Source organism: Papio anubis, chromosome 20 (genome assembly GCF_008728515.1).
Source record: "Papio anubis isolate 15944 chromosome 20, Panubis1.0, whole genome shotgun sequence".
In the NCBI taxonomy this organism is placed as follows: domain Eukaryota; kingdom Metazoa; phylum Chordata; class Mammalia; order Primates; family Cercopithecidae; genus Papio; species Papio anubis.
Window position 1 is genome coordinate 24,364,245 of NC_044995.1, and position 20,552 is coordinate 24,384,796.

Consider the following 20,552-nt stretch of genomic DNA (forward strand, 5'->3'; position numbering starts at 1 on the left):
CTCACAGGGCTGTCCTGGGTATCTTTGCCAAAAGAGGTCAACATGGAAACGGCCTGTAGTCCTGAGTCCTGTGCCAACCGTTGTCACTGTTTTTTTTTTTTTTTTTCATTTTAAGAGCAAAGCACCAGGGTCTTGATAGGTAGAGAGGGAAGGCTTGCTTTTCCTCATCACAGTCTGTACTCGTGAAATGTTTGTCTCTGAAGCCCTGGATTTTTACTGCAGGGCTATTGATGGGAAACTTGAAAAGAATTAAAAAAAAATGTAAAGAGTGGGAAGCACCTGCCTTTTCTGAAATCCATCACTCCGCTACGTCATTCATGGACCTCGAGGGTTATAGGAGATGCTCAGCCTCTTTGTTGAAGCCACAGGGCAGTGAGACCAGGTGTGTTGAAGGCCTCTCCAGGGCCCCAGAGACAGGGATGCTGGCTGGCATTTATCTGGCAAAAGAGTAAAGCAAAGGGATTTTCACACGGTACTGGGTTCACCGGGGTAGTTTGGGGGCAGGGTGCTTGGGATAATCTTATTCTATATACACCTCCAAGGAAATAGCAGGACCAAGGGGCCAGGTGGCCAAGTGTTTTGTAACGAGTAGCAGCACCACCCTGGAAATCTGGGTCCAATCAGAGGTTGGGCAAATTCTTCTTTTCCCCTGGTGCTATCAGGATGGAACTCCTACTATTTTTCCATTGTTTTCTTGGAAATACATTGGCAGGTCCCAGAGAAGTGTTGGGAAGTCTGTATTTGTGCTTCCTTTTGTCTTTCTGTCGTTCTACCGCCACACCCTGAACACACACACACACACACACACACACTCTCTCTCTCTCTCTCTCCCTTCTCTCTCTCTCTCCCCTCCTTGTTCCCCTGTCTCTCCATGTCCTCTCCAAATTAACAAACTTAAAACAAAAACCAAGTGTTTGTTGATCAGCGCTGACAAAACCTGTTCCAGGAGGAAGGGACTAGTGGCTCCTTGGGGGCAGATGCGGCGGGAACCAGGTGGAGCGGCACATCCCTCTGGGTCCTGTGTAGCTAGTCATTTTATCAGCCTGTGCATTAAGGGGCAACACCACACGAGGGTAAGAGTATAAACATGCTTTACAATTCTCCGCTCCCTAGCATAAGAATACTTCCTGCGTGGATGTAAATTTACAACAGGTGCTTATCAAATGTGAAAATGCTTGCAAATCAGAAACAAACTTAAGGGTGAACATATCTCGGTGACGGCCTTTGCAAGGGCTGTGCTTGATGTTGGGCTATAATGTTGTTCCTCTTTAGTTTCTACATGAAGTGTCTTTCCATGGTTTGCCACGGGGAGAATGATGATGGCTGAGCCTCAGACACTGGTGTGAAGATGCAGATTTGTTTCATGAAATCCGTATTTACCATTGGGTTACAAACACAGCTAATATGCCCTACATTCAAAGGAGAGATCTTCACTCTGAGAACTAATATTTTCATTAATCGTGTCTTTCTACCAGAAGGCAGACATCATCTAACCATCTTTGCAGCGTAACTGCACCTGTGATAGAAACGGTTTTCAACCGTCCCATTCTCGATGACTAAAACGTGTTGTATCTGTAACATAAGGCAATAGCTTCTTTTCTTGGTTTGCCTGTCCTAAGTGGTGAATTCTCCAGTATAATCGGGCTGCGTGTGCTTTTTTCTGAATTGCACTTTTTGTTTTGCAGTTTTAAAACAGTCCCCACCCCTTTGCCCCCCAAATCTTTCAGGTTTGCTTGTAAGATGTACTTGTTGTGCAGGAAGTAATTAGCCTGTTACAGAGATATTAATTAACATGTTGAAAATGTTTTCTTTATTAATGAGAAATTCACACATTCTATTTAAATTAATTTGTATAGTTTAAAATTAATTTATCGTGGCCTTTGATGACCTCAGATCTGCGAAGACAAAACTGGAGTATTGTACTAACTGTTAAACCATTCATTAAACATTTTATGCAAATAGTGTTTGTTTATAAACAAATTAACTGCAAGGATTTTCAAAACAGGTGCTGTGTTGTGAATGCGTACTAAATGATGTGGTACTGAAAGAATTAATTAGACCTTCAAATGTAATTAGTTGCAATAATTTGCGTGATTAGCGGCTTGGTTAAGAAGTAAGACACACACATTGTAATGCATGGGAGAGTCACTGCAGTAGCTTTGTTTTTCACATGGTGAGGATGAGTCTTCTCCATGTTTAGGAAATTTTTCAAAAAATTGCTGACATAGCTGCAGTTAATTGCCAAGTATCCTGTGGGGGGTAATGTTGTTGTTGTCGTCTTTTTTTTCCCTCTTTCTCCCTTGGCTTCTTGCAATGCATAGCCACTGGATGCAATGCTGTTTATTTGCACCTTTATGAATTTTTAAAAGAGAAAGTTGTTAACCCCAGATCTTTTTCATCCCCAGAGGATATGACAATACTTAACACTTTGAGGGTTAAAAGACAGTACACAATTATTATAAGCCAAATGAAACATGTCCTGCATTTCAAGAGCGGCTGTTGTCGCTCAGGGAATAGCGACAGTCATTTTTTTCTTGATGTTGCAGTGGAAGTGTCTCTTCTGTTCTTTCAGAAGATGGGCCGCCACTGTGAACAGTTTAGTCCGATGGGCCACGGAAACTGGTCCTTGTCACTGCTGATGGCTTGTTTACATGTGGCTGGTGTTCTAGAGGCAAGGCCATTGAGATCCCTGGGACCACGGCTTTCAGATGGATTTATTCTCTAGGGCCATGTTGCTGTGAGATGGCACTCAATGTCTTAGGGACCCTCCGATCTCTAACCTCTATGCTGAGACCTTCCATAGTACAGTCCTGCTTTGAAGGATCCTGGTGAAAAATAGACCAGAATGATTTCATTTCTTCATTTGTTCAGAAATATTCACTGGGTGCTCACGAGGCACCAAGGCCCTGTTTTAGGCTCCAGGGGGATGCAGTAGTGACTCATATAGATGATGTCCTTTTCTTGTGCAGCTTCATTGGGTGCAAAGGCAAACAAGCGGCTGCCAAGTCTCAGACAATCTCAGCTATGAAGAAATAGGAACTTGGCTGATTTCTCCTTATTTAAGTACACAATTCCTGTTGACGCACCTCTGAACAACTGTCACTCTTGTGCCCTCACTGGGCAATAGTGACATCCGGTACTGGAGGAGACGGGACAGAGGGAAGGGTAGTTGGTTAAGGGGTGAGCCAGAGCTCTAAAATAAGCCTGTTGTGTGCCTGTGTGTGTGTGTGTGTGTGTGTGTGTGTGTGTGTGATGTATCCTGCTGTTCCCAAAACCGACTAAATGACAGAAAGACTTGAAATGCATGGTTTCACTGGTTTCACATTTTATGAAGGCTCCTTTACCCAGGAGGAGAGTTGAATTATCTCGTCCCTTCCCTACCACACTGAATGACCTTGGGCAGGGCTGGGGTGAAATCTGATTTCCCTTCCAGCTCTAGACATCAAGGATTCTACTCTCGGCCTTGGAGAGGTTGAGGATCTAGAGACAAAAAAACTTGTGAGTTTCCGTAAGACCACAGCTTTTCCTCCTCTGAATTTCTTGGCGGTGTTTGATTCCGTTCATCCTCATTTTCAGCTGGTGTTTGCAAAGCAGTCTTTAAAATAGGCCCTTTTTGGATGATGTTTGAACTTGAACAAAATTAACATTTGCGTGTCATCAGTAGCCGCAGTGCATCATTCTGGGCAGTGAAGGATGAAAAGTCAAGAATGTGGGCCGCTTGATTAAAATGAACAATCCAGGAAAGTTCGGAAAGATGGATACGCAGAGCTCGCCTGCTAATTTATGTGGACTCGATTCCAATTGCAAAGGAACATTTTTTTCCCCTTTGAAACTTTTAAGAAATTAGGTTTTAAAGCTGAACTGGTGCACCACTCAACTTAAAATAGAAGAGAATTTGATTTTATGTGGTGCCTTTCACATTCCTGCACTCTATATAATAGCACACATCAGAGCTCCTGGCTGCAGGGTGGCTGGCAGGCCGGGCTAGGTTGAATGATTTCCTAAGAAGGGGATGAACAACCATCCCCTTTGCAAAATACTTGGAAAGAGCTTCCTGTGGGGTTTTAAAGCTTCTCTCCTCGGGGCCTTTGCACATTTTCTCCCTCCCTGGACTGTGAACATGGAGCAAATATTTACTGGGGTCTTAGGAGCTCTGCACACAAATTGTCCTCTGTGCACAAATACCATCCTAAATATTTACTGGGACCTTAGCACCTCTGCCCACAAATTGTCCTCTGCATGCAAATACCATCCCGTCCTAGAAGATTCAACTAGAATGTTGTTTCCTACTCCCCAAGGTAACATTAATAGTTCCTTCCTCTGAAGTAACCTCTACAGTAGTATTATCAATTATTGGGTTCTGTTGTGTGTGTCCTTAGGAAAATGAGTGCCCTTGACTGAGCCTCACCTGCACATTGGAGCCATGCATACAATTGCCTGAAGGTAGAGGGAGAAAGCTCAAACTAAATGCCCAGCGTGCAGGCTCTTGATAAAAGTCAACATACCCTCTTGCTTCCTCTACCTCTGCATGGGGAGGAGTGCTGATGAGCAGACAACAGGCAAACGAAACCTATCTCCCTGCCCACAGGCTAGAAGGGGACTGGTGACAAGTCATGGACGGTCCCATATGTCAGCTATTCTTGAGTTCCTAACTGATTGCAATAGTTACTGCGTTTTGAGAACAGACACATTGTTCACATATTACCAAGCAAGACCCAAATAGAGACCTAACTGTTCTCCTTACCGGTGTATGTATGACTTCTCTTATGAGCCTCAGTTTCCCCAATTGTGAAATGAGCCGTTCTGGTGCATTAGGGCTGCTTTCCACTCTGATACTTTAGGAACCTGTATTTGGCTTTGAAATAATTATAGAATCAGGAGAAAAATTAGACCAAGGTATTTTCTTTGCCCTATGATTTTTTTTTTTTTTTTTTACAGATTCAGTTTGAGTTATATTCTCTCTCTCTCCCTCTCTCTCTCTCTCTCCCTCCAGTGTGATATATGAAAAAACAGACTTTAAAATGGACCTTGTAGAATAATATTTGGATTAGAACAGAATGCTATTCAAATATGTGTTCAGGTGATTTCTGCTTAAGCATGTTTTGGGTAAAAAAGTTAAAAATGGGGAGATTCCCTTAGACTTAGGGAGCTGGAGCTGGAGCTGGAGGTAAGTTGCAAGGAAGGAGGAAGTGGCTATCCAGAGGAATCTAGGATATCTCTGAGGGTCTCACTACCCTGGATACAGAAATGGTGGCTCTGTGGTAGAGGGCTTGAGCAATGTTAAAAACGAGGAAATAATCTGAGCAACCACAATGATTAATACAACACTCGTCTTCAAAGAGCCATGAGATCTTTAGTATCTACAAAATATATGAGGCTTCAGTTGAAGTTTTTATCAGAGAGATGCAGCTGGGGTTTTATTTCATCTTCACTCAGCTGAAGGCAACCTTGAGGGCTGGATGGAAGGGGGTTGAGGTGGGCGGAGAGAGGTCTGAGGATAGAGAAGCAATATCCCAGCATAGGCACCTCGGGAAGCTTGGCGTTCTGTGTTGGCATACAGAAAAGTACAACAGGGGGCTTGTTTGGTGTCAGATACTGCTGGCTTGAATCGTATCAGTCCTGGGTGTCACTCTCTCCTCTACCATTGACCTCTCCCAGCCTCAGTTTCCTCCTTTGTTTTTTTTTTTTTTTTTTTTTTTGAGATGAGGTCTCCCTCTGTTGCTCAGGCTGGAGTGCAGTGGTGTGATCTCAGCTCACTGCAACCTCAGCCTCCCGGGTTCAAGCTATCCTCCTGCCTCAACCTCTCCAGTAGCTGGGATTACAGGCATGTGCCATGATGCCTGGCTAATTTTTGTATTTTTAGTAGAGACAGAGTTTCACCATGTTGGCCAGGCTGGTCTCGAACTCCTGACCTCAGGTGATCCGCCTGCCTTGGCTTTCCAAAGTGTTGGGATTGCAGGTGTGAGCCACCGCTCCTGGCCAATTTCGTCTTTTGAATACTGGTAATGTATAAGCCCTACTGTGCAGGTTTTTTTTTTTTTTTTTTTTTTTGAGGACTGGAGGGAACCTAGGGCAGGGTCCTATGCATAAGTGGAAGTCACCTGAACACATATTTGAACAGCATTCTGTCCCAATAACATTCTGCCCTAGACAGTGCTTGCAGAGAAAAGACACTCAACAAGTGTATGTGAATGTGCATAGTAACGTTATTCCCTCGGGTTTTCGAGTGCACATTTCAGATTGGGGCCTGGCCCTTCGCTGTTTTCTCTCTCCACTCTGTTTTGAAGAGCTCATTGCTTTTCGAAGGAGCTGTTGATGGACTGTGTTATGTTGTAGGTTCCAGCCTGAACATCTCCAAGTAACAATTTTGGAAGCACACGCACATATACAAAGAAGTTAGAGGTGTGAGAAGACTAGCATTGGAGAGAGGCTCAAAGAAGAGGCCACGTCATCTGATTCGTGTAAGAATTCACTGATCTTGTCTCCAGGAGGGACTTAGGGTCGGCGTTGCTTCGTTTGGTCAGTTTCCCTGGAAGGTAAGGGGTGAACCCATCCAGGGCAGTGCCGTTGCCAAGCAGTGTGTTTTTACTTGGAAATTCCTTTCCACATCTGAGGCACAGTGATGACTCATCTGACTCTCGCTTTTCAACTCATTTCCTCTGGGGTAATTCTCTCTGGAGCCCGTGCCCAGATGTTTTTTTTTGTTTTTTTGTTTTTTTTTCCACCATTGGCAAGATGGAAAGGATGCTGGAGAAAAAGTTTTTCCAGTTCCCAAGCATCAGCAAATTCGAGTGAGCGTCCAAAGGTAATTGTATTAGGCAACATACTAGTCTTACTCTAATGGTCTTACGAGCCCCAATGATAAAGTGTGTACGTTCCAATGATTATAGGAATTTTATTTTCATCTGGTTTTTATATTGCTATAAATATTTTGCATTTACCAAATAAAGTGGTTGCTATGTAGAGATCATAACTTCTGAGACCTAAATTTGCTTCAGATGATAGGCAAATTATAGAGTACAATATGTGATCAAACAGCAGTATGGAAAACTTAAATAGAGTGAGCCCTGAGGACGAAGCCTGCTTAAAACTATGGGGGATGGAATAAATGGGAGTTTTAGCAAAGCTATCGCTGATTCCAGCAGATAAATTATGCTCTGCCTTTTTGTATCTCTTTGGGACTGTACTACATAAATTATGACCAAATATAATTTAGGCTATCAGCCTATATTTCTGAACATCCATCTTGTACATTTTAAGTACAAAATTACCATTTTGCAGAAGTATAAAATTGAGACAAATTTTTTTCCATCTGTGCATTTAACTTCTGCATACTTTATAGCAGCTAACGGGTTCGAGAGGACCTCATTACCATCCGGAGGGGACATTAGCCCCGCGACTATATAACTGTATTAAGATCTACATAAACGGGAATAAAGTTCGAGGGACAGTGGAATGTGGAATTATATATTCTTTCTTAAATGGAGATGTAACTTTTATATAAAACTGCTCGTCGCTGCTTTTCTGAATAAGAGTCGCTGTTTATACATTCAAACTTCCTGATGGAGAAGGCTGTGTTTAGGAAAACTCCTTTCAAAACATGCAGAAAAGGGCAGGCTCTTGGTGGCAAAGGGGACCTTCCAGAGATCCCTCGGCCATGGGAGTGATGATCTGGTCTTGAACTCTGGTGTGGCCCACGGAGACGACAGTGACTTCTTGGAGCCTCATTCTACTGCCCCCCAAGTACCACCTCCTCCGATTTCTGAGTGATATGAGTTGGGCAAGTCAGACAGGGCCTGTGCCCACCCATCAGGGATGAGGCTCCCTCTAATGACTTCACCTCACTGGCTTCTCAGGAGGCCTGGGTCTGGGTCGGGGACTGCACTGGACTATGAAGCAATGAGAACAGGCAGGGATTTGGGGGGCGGGGGACCAAGTTCACTTTCCCTGACAATTGCAGGTCTTCTGAGGGTGCTTGGCAAACCTTTGGCCAGGGACTGGGGCAGCCCAGGTTTCTTCCATGCAGACCTGGGTTCTTCACGACCCAGGGTAACATTGCTCTGACAACTGTTGTTGCATCTGAGGACAAGTTTTCTACTTCTGAGCTTGCAGCATCGTTTGCGCTGGAATGGAGCCTCTTGCAGCTCACAGCATGGCACAGTGGGAGGTGCAGGTGGCAGGGGGATGTTAAGACTTTGCACCCTTTGTGCCAAGTGGACAGCACCGTATAATCCTCACCTCATGTCCCGTCACTCCTTTATCGACAGCAGTTAGTTTTTGAAAGATCTTAGAGAATTTCTCCCCTTAATCTTCTTTTGCTTCATTTCCCCCTCTCCCTATGTATGATTCATTTTCTCCTCTCCCTTAAACTAGTTTTTTTTTTTTCTTTTTCCTGTGTCTTTTCTCTGCTTCTGGGTGCGTGTCTTTTTCCTTCCATTTCGTCTGTTTTTCTGCCTGTCTTCTTTCTTACCCTCCTCCGATGGCCAAATTGCAGAACGAACTTATATTTCAGCCAAACAAGGTGGCTTGTTGGTCTACTTGATGTGAGGTGTTGCAAGCTGAGTCCCTCAAGAGGCTGCAATCCAAGTGAAGAGCGGCTGACCAGGTGCACAGAGAACAGACGGTCAGGGCTCCCATCTAGCCGGAGGTCTGGGCAGCAGTCACTGCCGTGGAATGTTCGGAGATGGGAGTGACGATACCAGACACGGATAGGAGTCATCACACAGGTCAAATAACAGGACAGATCCCTGTTTCCTCATCTGTTTTGGGAAAATACTACAGAGAAAGAAGGGCTTATGCAGAGATGGGTGCCTGTTTCTGCTCTACAGGAGTGGCTTTGGAAGGACAGAAGTCCCAGCTCTGTTTGGTGGTTGAGCACACTGCTCTAAGAAGGCATCAAAAGGAACTTCTTTCATGGGTAAGGTCTGGTCATGTTTACAATGGAAGATTCCTCCTTTTTTTGAGACAGAGTTTTGCTCTGTCACCCAGGCTGGAGTGTAGCAGCTGCAGGGGTGCGATCTCAGCTCACTGCAACCTCTGCCTCCCAGGTTCAAGCGATTCTTGTGCCTCAGCCTCCTGAGTAGCTGGGATTATAGGCATGTGCCACCATAGCTGGCTAATTTTTGTATTTTTAGTAGAGATGGGGTTTTGCCATGTTTGCTAGGCTAGTCTTGAACTCGTGACCTCAAGTGATCCATCCACTTCGGCCTCCCAAAGTGCTGGGATTACAGACATGAGCCACTGCACCCAGCTACAGATTTCTCATTTTTTATAGGGGAAAATTCATAGGGGTACCTGGGGGGCTGTATCCAGAGTTGGCTCTCCTGAAGGGGCTCAGAGCTCACTGTAGGCTTGACACTGTCTTGGGTTCCCCAAATTCGGGGAGAATGCATCCAGCAGGAGAACTTCGACTCTTTCCATCATTGAGGAAGTGACTGGCAAAGGAGGCGACAAGAGGCAGATGCACTGAGACCTGGGAACCAGGATCTATCAAGCCCGGGTGTCCCAGCCTCGGGCAGGGATGTCCACTCAATCATGCCCTCATTAGCTATTCAGTCAATGTCTATTGAGGACCTACTGTGAGCCAGGCAGGTTCTACTTCAGTGACTAAGATACACCTATACCTTGCAGACCACCAGATAGCAAGTAAGAAGTATAATACATAAATTAAAAAACTTCTAGTTGGTGATAACTAGAAGACTAGCATTGGAGAGAGGCTCAAAGAAGAGGCCACGTCATCTGATTTGTGTAGGAATTCCCTGATCTTGGCTCCAGGAGGGACTTAGGGTCAGGACTCCTTGGTTTGGTCAGTTTCCCTGGAAGGTAAGTTTGAGACTTTCTTCAAAAAACAGAGCAGAGATATCATTTAGAAAGTGCCTCGAGTTGGCGGCTACACTGGGGTGAGTGGCAGGAAGTCCACTCTCCTGGGCTGAAGCCTGTTGAATGAGAAGGAGCCGGCCGTGGAAGTGGGGAGCAGCAGAGGGGACCACGTCGGGACGGCCAGCGTGAGGATTGCGAAGACACCACCCCTGCTGGCTCTGTCATTCTCTGGGCTCACTCATGACAGCTCTGAGGGTAACCACAGCAGAGCATTGAGTCAAACCGGTGAGGAGGCAGGGTGGGATTGTGGTAAATGTCCAATAGATAAGCATCCTGAGGTTCAGAAGAACTGGTCACTGTCCCAAGGTCACGCAGTGAGTGAGTGACAGAGGGGGCATCTGAACGACAGCTTCCTGGTTAGACTTCCTCCTACTGTTCCTTCTGCATTTTCAAGTCCAGATGCAGTATCCAGGAGGTGCTGCCATAAGACGCATGTGCTGTGTGTCATTTCCCATTCAGGACCTTGTAAACCATGGGCAGCAGTTTTGAGAGTTGAAGCAACATTAAACCTTGAGAAGGATTTGAGAGTTGAAGCAACATCAAACCTGCTTGAAGAGGGTGCTTCTTCCCAGTGGCTCCCTACCACCACTCCCCCAGGTTGTGACACTGCACACTGTAAGGGCTGCCTCATGTCTAGCGGGGTGAATATGGATGGGGACCCTGCCCTGTGCACCGGGGTGCAGTGATCCTATGGCTCAAGCATGCCCATAAGTTGCCTGCAAATAGTGAGTCCAGAAGAGCTGGGGGCTGGCTCTGTCCATACATCAACACTCAACTGCTCTCTTAATGCACAACTCAGGTTCAGAACAGGTGCAGGTAGAGATCGGCTTTGAGCAAGGACAGATGGACACCACTACACTGTATCACTGACTCTGTTCATTCCCCCAAAGCCCAAGGTCACACCTTTGGCAGAGCCTGGGTTATCAGAGCTGAGACCAACTCTCACCACCTTCAGGTGCTGGGGAAACGACCCATTCATTTGCTGAGAGAAACACAACCGCCCTGACCTGGAAATGTACCCATTGGCATTATCAACACTTTATTCTTGTGATGGATCACCCCAGGAAGCCAGGCTGTAATCCGAAACCACACTATCAAATCACCCTGGGAAGCAAGATTGTGGGCCATTGTCATGAGCCTATTCTTTTGCTGAAGACAACTGGAGATGTCCAGCCAGTTTGGAGCTAAGCCTGAGATCTGTGGGAAGAGCTTGGGTTAGCACCTGGAGTGACAGGTAAAGCTATGGCAGGGGAAACAGGGCAATTGTCAGTGGAAGCCTGGGGACCACCACCAACCAGGGACAGGTCAAGAATGAGGAAGTCATGGGTGGAGCTGAGCTGGAGTGGTCATGGAGGAAGGAAGAAAACCCGAGGCCAAGCGGGTAGATAGTTTCAAGATGACAGGAGTGTTCAGTGGTGATGAACACAGCAGCTGTGTTCAGCCACACAAGGACTGAGGAGTGGGTGTCCATGAGCTCTGCCTATGGGAAGGTCACTGATGATGGACTGAGTGAGAGGGAGGAGCTCATCACGTTAAGGGTGGTTAGTTTGTTGGTTTATGGTAGGAGTGCTTTAGCTGGTGGTGATGGGGAGAACAGAGTGGAGGAGACAGAGGACCGTGGGTGACAGGGAAGAGCAAGGAGGGAAGGTTGGTCTTCAGTGGTTGGTGAGACAGGCAGGAAGGTGTCTCCATGAATGTCGCTAAATTTGTAGGTGGAAGGATGAAGTCATAAGAGCACTGGGAAGAATGAAAGAGGAAGCTGAAAACAGAGGCGGAGAGCCCTGTTGGAGGGACCCAGGGCGCAGCGGAGATGGGGGCCCACATGCAGTGCTACACAGTGGAGAAATTCTTGCCATTAGCTCTCAGTCACGTGGGAGGAGGAGGGGCGAGCAGGGTACAATCTCTGTAGGTTTAAGGACAAGGAAGAAATGTAGAATAACTGAGTGCCCAGCTGAGACCAGTGTGTTCTTATGAAGCAGTGTGGGTTCTGGGCTGTGTGGGAGGGAGGAGCTGCCAGGAGGGACTGATGCAAGGGGCAGGGGGCTGGCGTCACTTTCCTGCAGGTCTCTGGGAAGAAAACCCGGCATCTGAAGACTGGGAGCAAAGGCGGCTGTGGTCGAGGGGAGGACATGGGGATGTTAGAGTTTTGAGACCCGTCCCTCCCACCCTGTGGTGACGACACTATTCTGGGACACTGCTGAGCGAGGGTGACTGAAGTGGAAGAGCTCGCAGGCTTGAATCCTGGCTTTTCTGCGTGAGATTGAGCGAGATACGTCACCTCTTTGGGCTTCCCCTGCGATGGCGATAATGATGGTGCTTCCGTGATAGGATTGTGTTACCATGTGGCAAAGCAGAAGCAAGTCGGAACCTGGAAGAAACGACCCATGTGGTGCCTTAGGCCAGGGCAGGGCTTAATAAATGATTACCACTATCGTCGTCATCGTCATCATCATCATGACGTCATAGAACCAGGGTTCTAGAAGGCTCCGTGGCAGGGAGTAGGACGGTAATTAACAGGGGAAGAACTAGGAAAGAGGACACGCAGGGCCACAGTAAGAGATGGAAATAAGACTAAGTTTAGGGGCCGGGTATGGGGAGGAAGCATTGCAGGCCCCCTGACTGTGTGTGTTATGGAGATGGGAGCTTGTTCACCTCCAGGTTTCTGATATAGGCCCAGCCGAGGGTCTGTGGTAGAGCCTGGTCAGCTGTGAGGGAGATGGTGAGTGCCCCTGCAGGTGGGGCCTGCTCTGGGTGTGTCTGGAGCATGGATGGACCCGCATGCCTGAATGTACTGTAAGGCAGGGCCATGTGGTGAGGCAGGGATGGGCCGCAGGGGAGTTTACCATGTGTAAACCCAAGTGCTGCTTTCTTCTTTGCCCCGTGCCTCAGTTTCCCCACGTGTGGCATAAAGAATTGGAGAAGGTGATGTTTTAGTTCCTTTCTGTACTGCCATTCTCTGATTCCAAGTCTCCCTTTCCTGATGTTTTTCTGAAATGCCACCCCACCCTCTCACCCTGAGTGGCGAGAAGCTCAAGTGGACGAAGTCACATAGTTCCATGGCCACCAGGTGCTTCCCCTAACAAAAGGATGGTGCTTCTTTGATGGCTGTGAGCAAACCATTTGCACAGATCAGGGCTGCTGGAATACAGAGTGGAAACATGTTTGGGGGAAATAAGCCCAGTTCTCGAAGAGAGATGGCTCCAAGGTGAATTGTACCCATAGGATGGTGGGGAATGTCCCATAGGTTTTGTGGGACCTCCTTGAGCAGTGTCTGTGGTTGGTCTTACCTGATAAAACCAAGGGGTGAGTAAAAATGGATGTGGGTCTGGGGAGGGAAGGAGAGGCAGTGCAGGGCATGGCCTCACTGTTCCAGCTTTCTGTATCGGTGTTGAAGACGTTGACCTCTGCTTCAGACGGCAAACTCGATCTTTCAAATTGGTTAGCAGGTGGGGTTTTTTGTCCTCTCCAGTAGGTCTGGGGGCAGAGGGAAGCATGTCTTGTATCATCGACCCATTTGTGGAGTCCCAGGAGGTCTTGGCAACTGGACTTAAGGTCACTGAGAGGAGGTGGAGCCCTTCTAGCTGCTTCCTAACATGCACACTCGAGCCTGGGCATGCACAGCCAGGATGCTTGGGACATGAACTCGAAGAAGCAAGGAGATCCGTCTGGAACAGCAGGACAAGGAGCAGGGAAGTGAAATGCAAGTTGAAAATACCGGTTGCCTCAATGAGATATCATCCGACGCCAGTCAGACTGGCTATCACTAAAAAGTCAAAAAATAACATATGTTGGCATGGATGTGAAAAAAAAGGGAACACTTATATATTGTTGGTGGGGATGTAAATTAGTTCAACCTCTATGGAAAACAGTATGGAGATTCCTCAGAGAAATCATGACAGGACTACCATTTAACCTGCAATCTCAGTACTGGATATCTACCCAAAGGCAAAGAAATCATTATAGTATTCATCAAGTATATATTAATCATTATAATGTATACTTACATTCATTACAGCACTATATATATTATATAATATATTCATTACAGCACTATTCACAATAACAAAAGTTGTGGAACCAGCCTTAGTGCCCATCAACAGTTTACTGGATAAAGAAAATGCGGTACATACACACCATGGAATATTACACAGCCATAAAAAAGAATGAAGTTATGCCTTTTGCAGCAACATGGATGCTGCTGGAGGCCATTATCCTATGTGGATTAACGCAGGAACAGAGAAGTATACACCATGTGTTCTCACTTATAAGTGGGAGCTAATCAGTGGGAACACACGGACATAAAATGGAGATAATAGACACTGGGGACTTCAAAAGGGAGTAGAGTGCGAGTGAGGCAGGTGTTGAAAAATTTCCCATCAGGGATAATGTTCACTGTTCGGTTAATGGATACACTAGAAGCCCAATTCTCACCAGTATGCAATATACTTATGTAATAAACAGGCACAGGAACCTCTGAATCTAAAATTAAAAAATAAATCATGCACACACACACACACACACACACAAAAGAAAATACCAATTGCCAAAACCAAATTCTCCCAGAGCAACATCGCCTGTCCCTCTGGGTCCCATCTCTGCCCGGCACAAAGGCCCCACACACCAGGGTGCATGGAGGGTCAGCACATACTGCTGCTTCCAGAAACTGAAGCCTTTGGATGAGGTTGGGGAGCCCCTGCTTCTTCCTCGAGCCACGCTACTTCCTGTTTTTGTTTCCCATCCTATGCTTTGCTGCAGGAGCAGGGCCTGCTGACAAGGAACGGGTCCCGTAGAGGAATGCAATCGTGCCCTTGTTTGCCCGGCGCCCTGTTTGTTCCCCGCGCAGAACAATGACCTCTTGTAAGCCAGAGCTTTCCAACCTCATCGAGGGTTACTGCGCAGCCCCGATTCCTCCCCTGATTATCTTGACGCCTGTCAGACTGTGAGGTTCTCCCTCCCCTCTCTGCTCTTTCTTCCTAATAGACATGAAACAGTCCAGTCAATAATATTTTACTTGTCTTCCCACTGCGTGTCTCTTCTTCTGATCAGTTTAGGCGGGTTTGACTGCAGAAAGTCAGAAGGGAGGTTAAGATCTGAAAAGTTCAGCCAAATGTTATCAGCCTCAGAGATGTTGCTAAGGGAAAGGCCCCCGAGCCCTTGGTGACCGGAGCCAATAATAGCTGCGATTCACTGATAGCATCAACGCCTGTCAAAGATCCAGGCGTTTGTGGTTCGTCTGTAAACGCAAACACCTGTATCCAGTCAAGCTATGATGGTTATCCTCTCTTTCCCTGTCATTCCGATCGGTTCCTTGAAGGGGCTGCCAGGATGTTCTAAGCTGTGAGTTGATTTATAAAGTGAAGAGTCTCTCCAAAACTTTGGCATGGATGGAGAAATTGACGAAGGGGGCGCCTCTCTTTTAGGGGGTGATGTGGCGTTTTGACAATGATGAAGTTGACAGTCTTCTTTTAATTGCATTTTTGAACCCATGGCACCCGTGGCCCGAGCCGTGGGAAACATGGGCTTAGGCGTACTTTTAACTACCTTAACACGTCCCCCTGAAAGGACACTTAGTGCTTGTTTGAGATTTTTGCATGTGATGAATTAGATCAAAGTGACTAATAAATAGTGTTTGGGTAAGCTCTTCAGAACACAGTATATGCATAGTTGCGATATTTTCAAGATTCAACAGGCAAGGTCCAAACTGTTAAATAAACTTCAGTAAGTGCAAGGAGAAGACAAAGCCTGTGCTGACCCTCCCAGTTGGGGCGAGATTGTGCGGGGCATCAGATCTCTCTCAGTGAAAGACTTATTGACTTGGATGCTTGGGTGGTCAGCCATGGTGGCCTGGAAAACAGAGAGGAAACGTGGTCACATGGCATCCTTCCCAGGCCGCATCCTCAGCCGCTCCACGTGGGTGCTTCCGTGGTTCCCTGGGAGCTCTGCCTCTCCTCTGCTGGGAATGTCCACATGCACTTGCCTTCAATAAGCTCTGGCTTCCCATTCCAGCAGCATGAAGGTACAACTGCCCCAGCCACTCAATCCAAGCAGTCCCGTTGTCCACATGACTCTGCATTTGGTACCATCTTGTCCATCTTGTTTGTTTGTCTTTTCTCATCAGCAGCATGCAGCTCAGAGTAGAGGCTGGGGAAGAAGGGAAAAGAAAAAAGACTGGGGAACTAGGTCAGGGCAGGGCACTCAAGGGTATCAACTAGCAGCACAGTCCCTGGAGTCAGAGCTGGGACAAGCTGGGCTTGACCACATGCTTGGACCACACTCTTCTCCAGCCTCCGTGTATCCACATATAAAAAGAGGACAATGACAGCATCGGTTCACTTGCTGTGAGGATGATAGGAGACAACGTAGTGAGTCAAACAATATAAATGTGGGACCCATAAAAATGGCAGTTTCACAGGGCACAATGTAACACGAGAAGCACTCAGCAAAATGCCATGTGCTTAGCAAAACCACTCACTATCAGTGATTTCTCTTCTTCTTCCTCATACTCGTTATTTTTATTTTCCTTCTTCCTAACACTTCTCGATGAGAAGTCTAATTTGGACCTGGGATTAGTGAAAAAAAAAACACCTCGGTTATTCGACTCATATTAATGTAAAGCATAGAGTAACAAAAAATTACAGTGATTTAATCAAGAACAATTCAGTGCAATTCATATGTAGGCATCACAGGCTCCCTTTGAAAGCCTAGCAGGAGGCAAGGGACATGTGGGCCCACCCTGTGACCAGTCTCCACAAGTGATGCCCACGGGATCTGGCTGGAGATGTTCATTATAAGCTGAGTATTTAAAAGCTCACAAGCCAGATGATTCTCGGTGCCGTCAGGGTAATAAAAACCTAATTTGGATTTTATTTATTTATTTATTTATTTATTTATTTATTTATTTATTTGCCAATAAAGAGAATGTTGAGATGCATTGGTTCCATCCTTTTTTAATTGTTCCTCTATATTTTAATTCAAAATAAAAGGACTACAGTGAGTTGATGCTCTGGCCACACGTGCTAGGGAGGAGGTGGCACCCCGTGTTGGATCCTCAGGTGAAATCATGCTTTTGATGGGGTCTGGGGGTAACTGGCGAAGATTGTATAAATGACTGGATTGGAACGATTTGCAAGACCTCGGTGGAGAAGGGTCTGCTTACTCTACCCCTTGTTTTCCATTCCTCTCACTAAGCCCTTATTGTTTTATGCTTCAAATTGTGCAATAGCCTCTGAAAGCCTTCAGTCTTCTTTCTGCAGTATGAGGTGGAAATCGTTTTCAGCAATGATTGACATGGTCTCACTTCTGCTCAGAAGCCCCATGGGGCCAGTTTCCCACAGCCTGGTAAATGTACTTGTATATCTGCTACTACAAAACCATGAAACTGTATGATATGGGTTAGTTCTTTGTCCCCACCCAAATCTCATCTCTAATTATAATCCCCACATGTGGAGGGAGGGACTTGATGAGAGGTGATTGGATCTTGAGGGTGGGTTCCCCCATGCTGTTCTCATGATACTGAGTGAGTTCCCAAGAGAGCTGATGGTTTTAAAGTGTAGCACTTCCTCATTCTCCTTCTTTCTCTCTTCCTGCTGCCTTGTAAGACGTGCAAGCTTCCCCTTCGTCTTCCACCATCATTGTAAGTTTCCTGAGGTCTCTCCAGCCATGCAGAACTGTGAGTCAACTCTTTTGTTTATGTCACCCAGTCTCAGATAGTATCTTTATAGCAGTGTGAGAAAGGACCAATATACTGTGTTTAATTGACCATGGTTTGGTAGGCTCAAACTAAGATTTATGTGTTTACTTAAAGAAGGCAAATGACTCTATGGCTTGCAAAGGACTGGTTTTAGCACTGAAAGCCCTCTGTCCTGGGAAACCCCTCAGTCCCAGGAAAACCAGGATGGCTGGTCACTCTAGGTTAAAGAGAAAAGCATCTGGCCGGGCACGGTGGCTTATGCCTGTATTCCCAGCACTTTTGGAGGCCGAGGTGGGCAGATCACCTAAGGTCAGGAGTTCGAGATCAGCCTGGCCAACATGGTAAAACCCCATCTCTACTAGAAATACAAAAATTAGCTGGGCATGGTGGTGCACACCTGTAATTCCAGCTACTTGGGAAGCTGAGGCAAGAGGATCACTTGAACCCAGGAGGAGGAGGTTACAGTGAGCTGAGATCATGCCACTGCACTCCAGGCTGGGTGACAGAGTGAGAGCCTGTCTCAGAAAAAAAAAGAAAGAAAAAGAAAAGCAAAACATCTTACACTTTTAAGTTTGAAGGGGCAGAAAAAACAGGAAATAAGAAAATGAGAGTTAAAAACACATGGACAGGTGCAGAGAGTTCAACAGAATCAGGTACAACTGGTTATTTTTGGACACTCTTTACAGAATATATCAAAATTCCAACAGCAAGTAAATTGCTGTAGTGTGAACTAGAATGAAATTTCATTTTGATCGTGAAATAAGTAATAAGAGAAATTGTGTCCTGTCGCCTCCCTACCAACTCCTCTAACTAGAGTTTTATTTATTTATTTTTTTAAGAGACAGGGTCTTGCTCTGTCTCCCAGGCTGGAGTGCAGTGTCATGACTATAGCTCATTGCAGCCTCTAACTCCTGGGTTCAAGTGATCCTCCCCACTTAGCCTCTCGAATACCTGGGACCACAGGTGTGCACTACCACACCATGCTAATTTTTTTTTTTTTTGTAGAGACAGGGTCTCACTATGTTGCTCAGGCTGGTCTGGAACTCCTGGGCTCAAGTAATCCTTCTACCTCAGCCTCCCAAGGTGCTAGAATTATAGGCGTGAGCCACTGTTCATTTGTTCTTTCTCTCTCTCTTTCTTTCTCTCTCTCTCTTTCTTTCTCTTTCTCTTTCTTTCTTTCTTTCTTTTTCTTTCTTTCTTTCTTTTTCTTTCTTTTCTTTCTTTCTTTCTTTTCTTTCTTTCTTTCTTTCTTTCTTTCTTTCTTTCTTTCTTTCTTTCTTTCTTTTCTTTTCTTTCCTCTTTCTTTCTTTCTTCTCTCTTTCTTTCTAGCTGTGGGTTTGCCCTACAAGGTGCATGCCCTTTGATAGCAGCTCTGAAAGTCAGGTCTTTAGGGATGGGCAAAGGAGTCTTTGGATCAAGGTTGGTGTCCCCACTTGGGCATCCAAAGCAAGTCAGTTTCTGGATGAGGGGCTACATCTACATAGCAGGTTCCCCCTTGCCATCCCCTGGGGGCACCCCAGCCTCGAGTCAGCTAACTGGGGGCAACTGAATATAGGAGAAACAGCTCAGTTCGTGGCCAGACTTTTCCTTTTCAGGTCTTTCAATTAATATTGTCTTCTAAAGTTAACATGTAGATATAAGTCATTAATGCATCATGAATAAGTATTCTGTTGTTGATAAAACATTCTCTCTCTCTCTCTCTCTCTCTCTGTCTCTCTTTTGAAAACTGAATCTCTGGGGAATTTGAGCCCAAGAAGATTTGCAGTGCAGGTGAGGGAGCACGCAGTGGTAACTGCTTCCAGCTTCAGCCCCATGGCTGCTATGGTTGCTGCTCCCAGGGGCTCAACTAGAAGATGCCGTCTTTCACATCAAAGTAGAATTCACAGTTGCTGCACACCAGCCCCTTGTTCTAACAGTGAAACTCCAGTCACCTCGAGGGTTCCTCCATCGCTGTAGAAAGTGTGTGTCTTCCCTCCCCAGCACTGGTCTCCTCCTTAAGAATTGACCTTTGAGACTGTGTGTTCAGTAATGTCTCCAGTTTTGCTTGGTTAAACATGGAAAAATGTTCCTCTAGATAGAACCAGCTCCCCATTTATTTCAGAGCACCCTGTCTCTGACGTAATGTTGCCTGGTTTATGGCCTCGTTGCTCTGCGTTTCGGGTTGAGTAATGCCTGCTGGTGCAGGAGGCACCACCTACGTAACCACAGGAAGGGGCATCATCCAGGCGAGGCTTCCAGGCATCTGTTGGGAAATAGCTTCCTTTGTGCCAGACAAATGAATGTTTTTCACATTTCTCACAAAAGGAAAAGGGTTGCATGGCGGAGGTTAACATAACAATCTTCTCTTATTACAGTGATTTATGTGTGCATAACTTCAGCAGCAGAATGTCATCGAGGAGGTCTTTAATTGGCAGACTTCAGGGACCACAGAGGGAGATGACAGAGTGAGCTCTAGAGAAATGAGAGTGTCGGCTGCCATTCCCAGCTCATCCCTGCAGAGGAGGTCTAAATAAATCTCTTGGGGAAGGCAGTCAACTTTTAAACTTTTTATTAACCTGATCTCGGCTAATGAAATACAAAAAGGAGGAGATGATCTCCAACTTCAGATGATTTGGATCTCGTGATGCGGCAAATGACTGCCTAGGTTTCTCGAGACAACGAAACACAAGTCCTCTGGCAATTTTCATTCAAAGACAACAATACTGCAATTTGCAGCCTTTATGACTTCAATGAGTCACTTGGTCTCGTCTTGCCACAAAGGATATAATCACGTATTTTTAGGCATGTCAAAAGATGTATTTTCTTTTGTGAACAGATTCTGAGCCCTTGGATAGAGGTGTTGTTTTTAAATGAAGTCTTTGCTGCTTTGGTGACATGATGGGTTTCAGACAAGAGTCTTTCCCCTCTCAGAACGTTGTGAACTGTCTAGAAGGTCGGGCATGCAATGGAATAGAGAGGGACTTCTTTGACAGCACCATCCTAA

At 46.0% G+C, this 20,552-nt stretch overlaps 2 long non-coding RNA genes across 2 annotated transcripts; one reads left to right on the forward strand and one right to left on the reverse strand.

The window, feature by feature from the left end:
* Positions 1-283: 283 nt before the first annotated feature.
* On the reverse strand, positions 284-12,310 carry LOC108583262. Its single transcript, XR_001897680.3, has 3 exons — positions 12,158-12,310; positions 4,745-4,855; positions 284-437 (listed from the first exon to the last, which is right to left on the reverse strand). It is a non-coding gene; the product is annotated as an uncharacterized LOC108583262 (long non-coding RNA).
* A 6,498-nt stretch (positions 12,311-18,808) lies between these two features.
* LOC110741919 lies at positions 18,809-20,174 on the forward strand. Its single transcript, XR_002518950.2, has 2 exons — positions 18,809-19,339; positions 19,924-20,174. It is a non-coding gene; the product is annotated as an uncharacterized LOC110741919 (long non-coding RNA).
* The last annotated feature ends 378 nt before the right edge of the window (positions 20,175-20,552 follow it).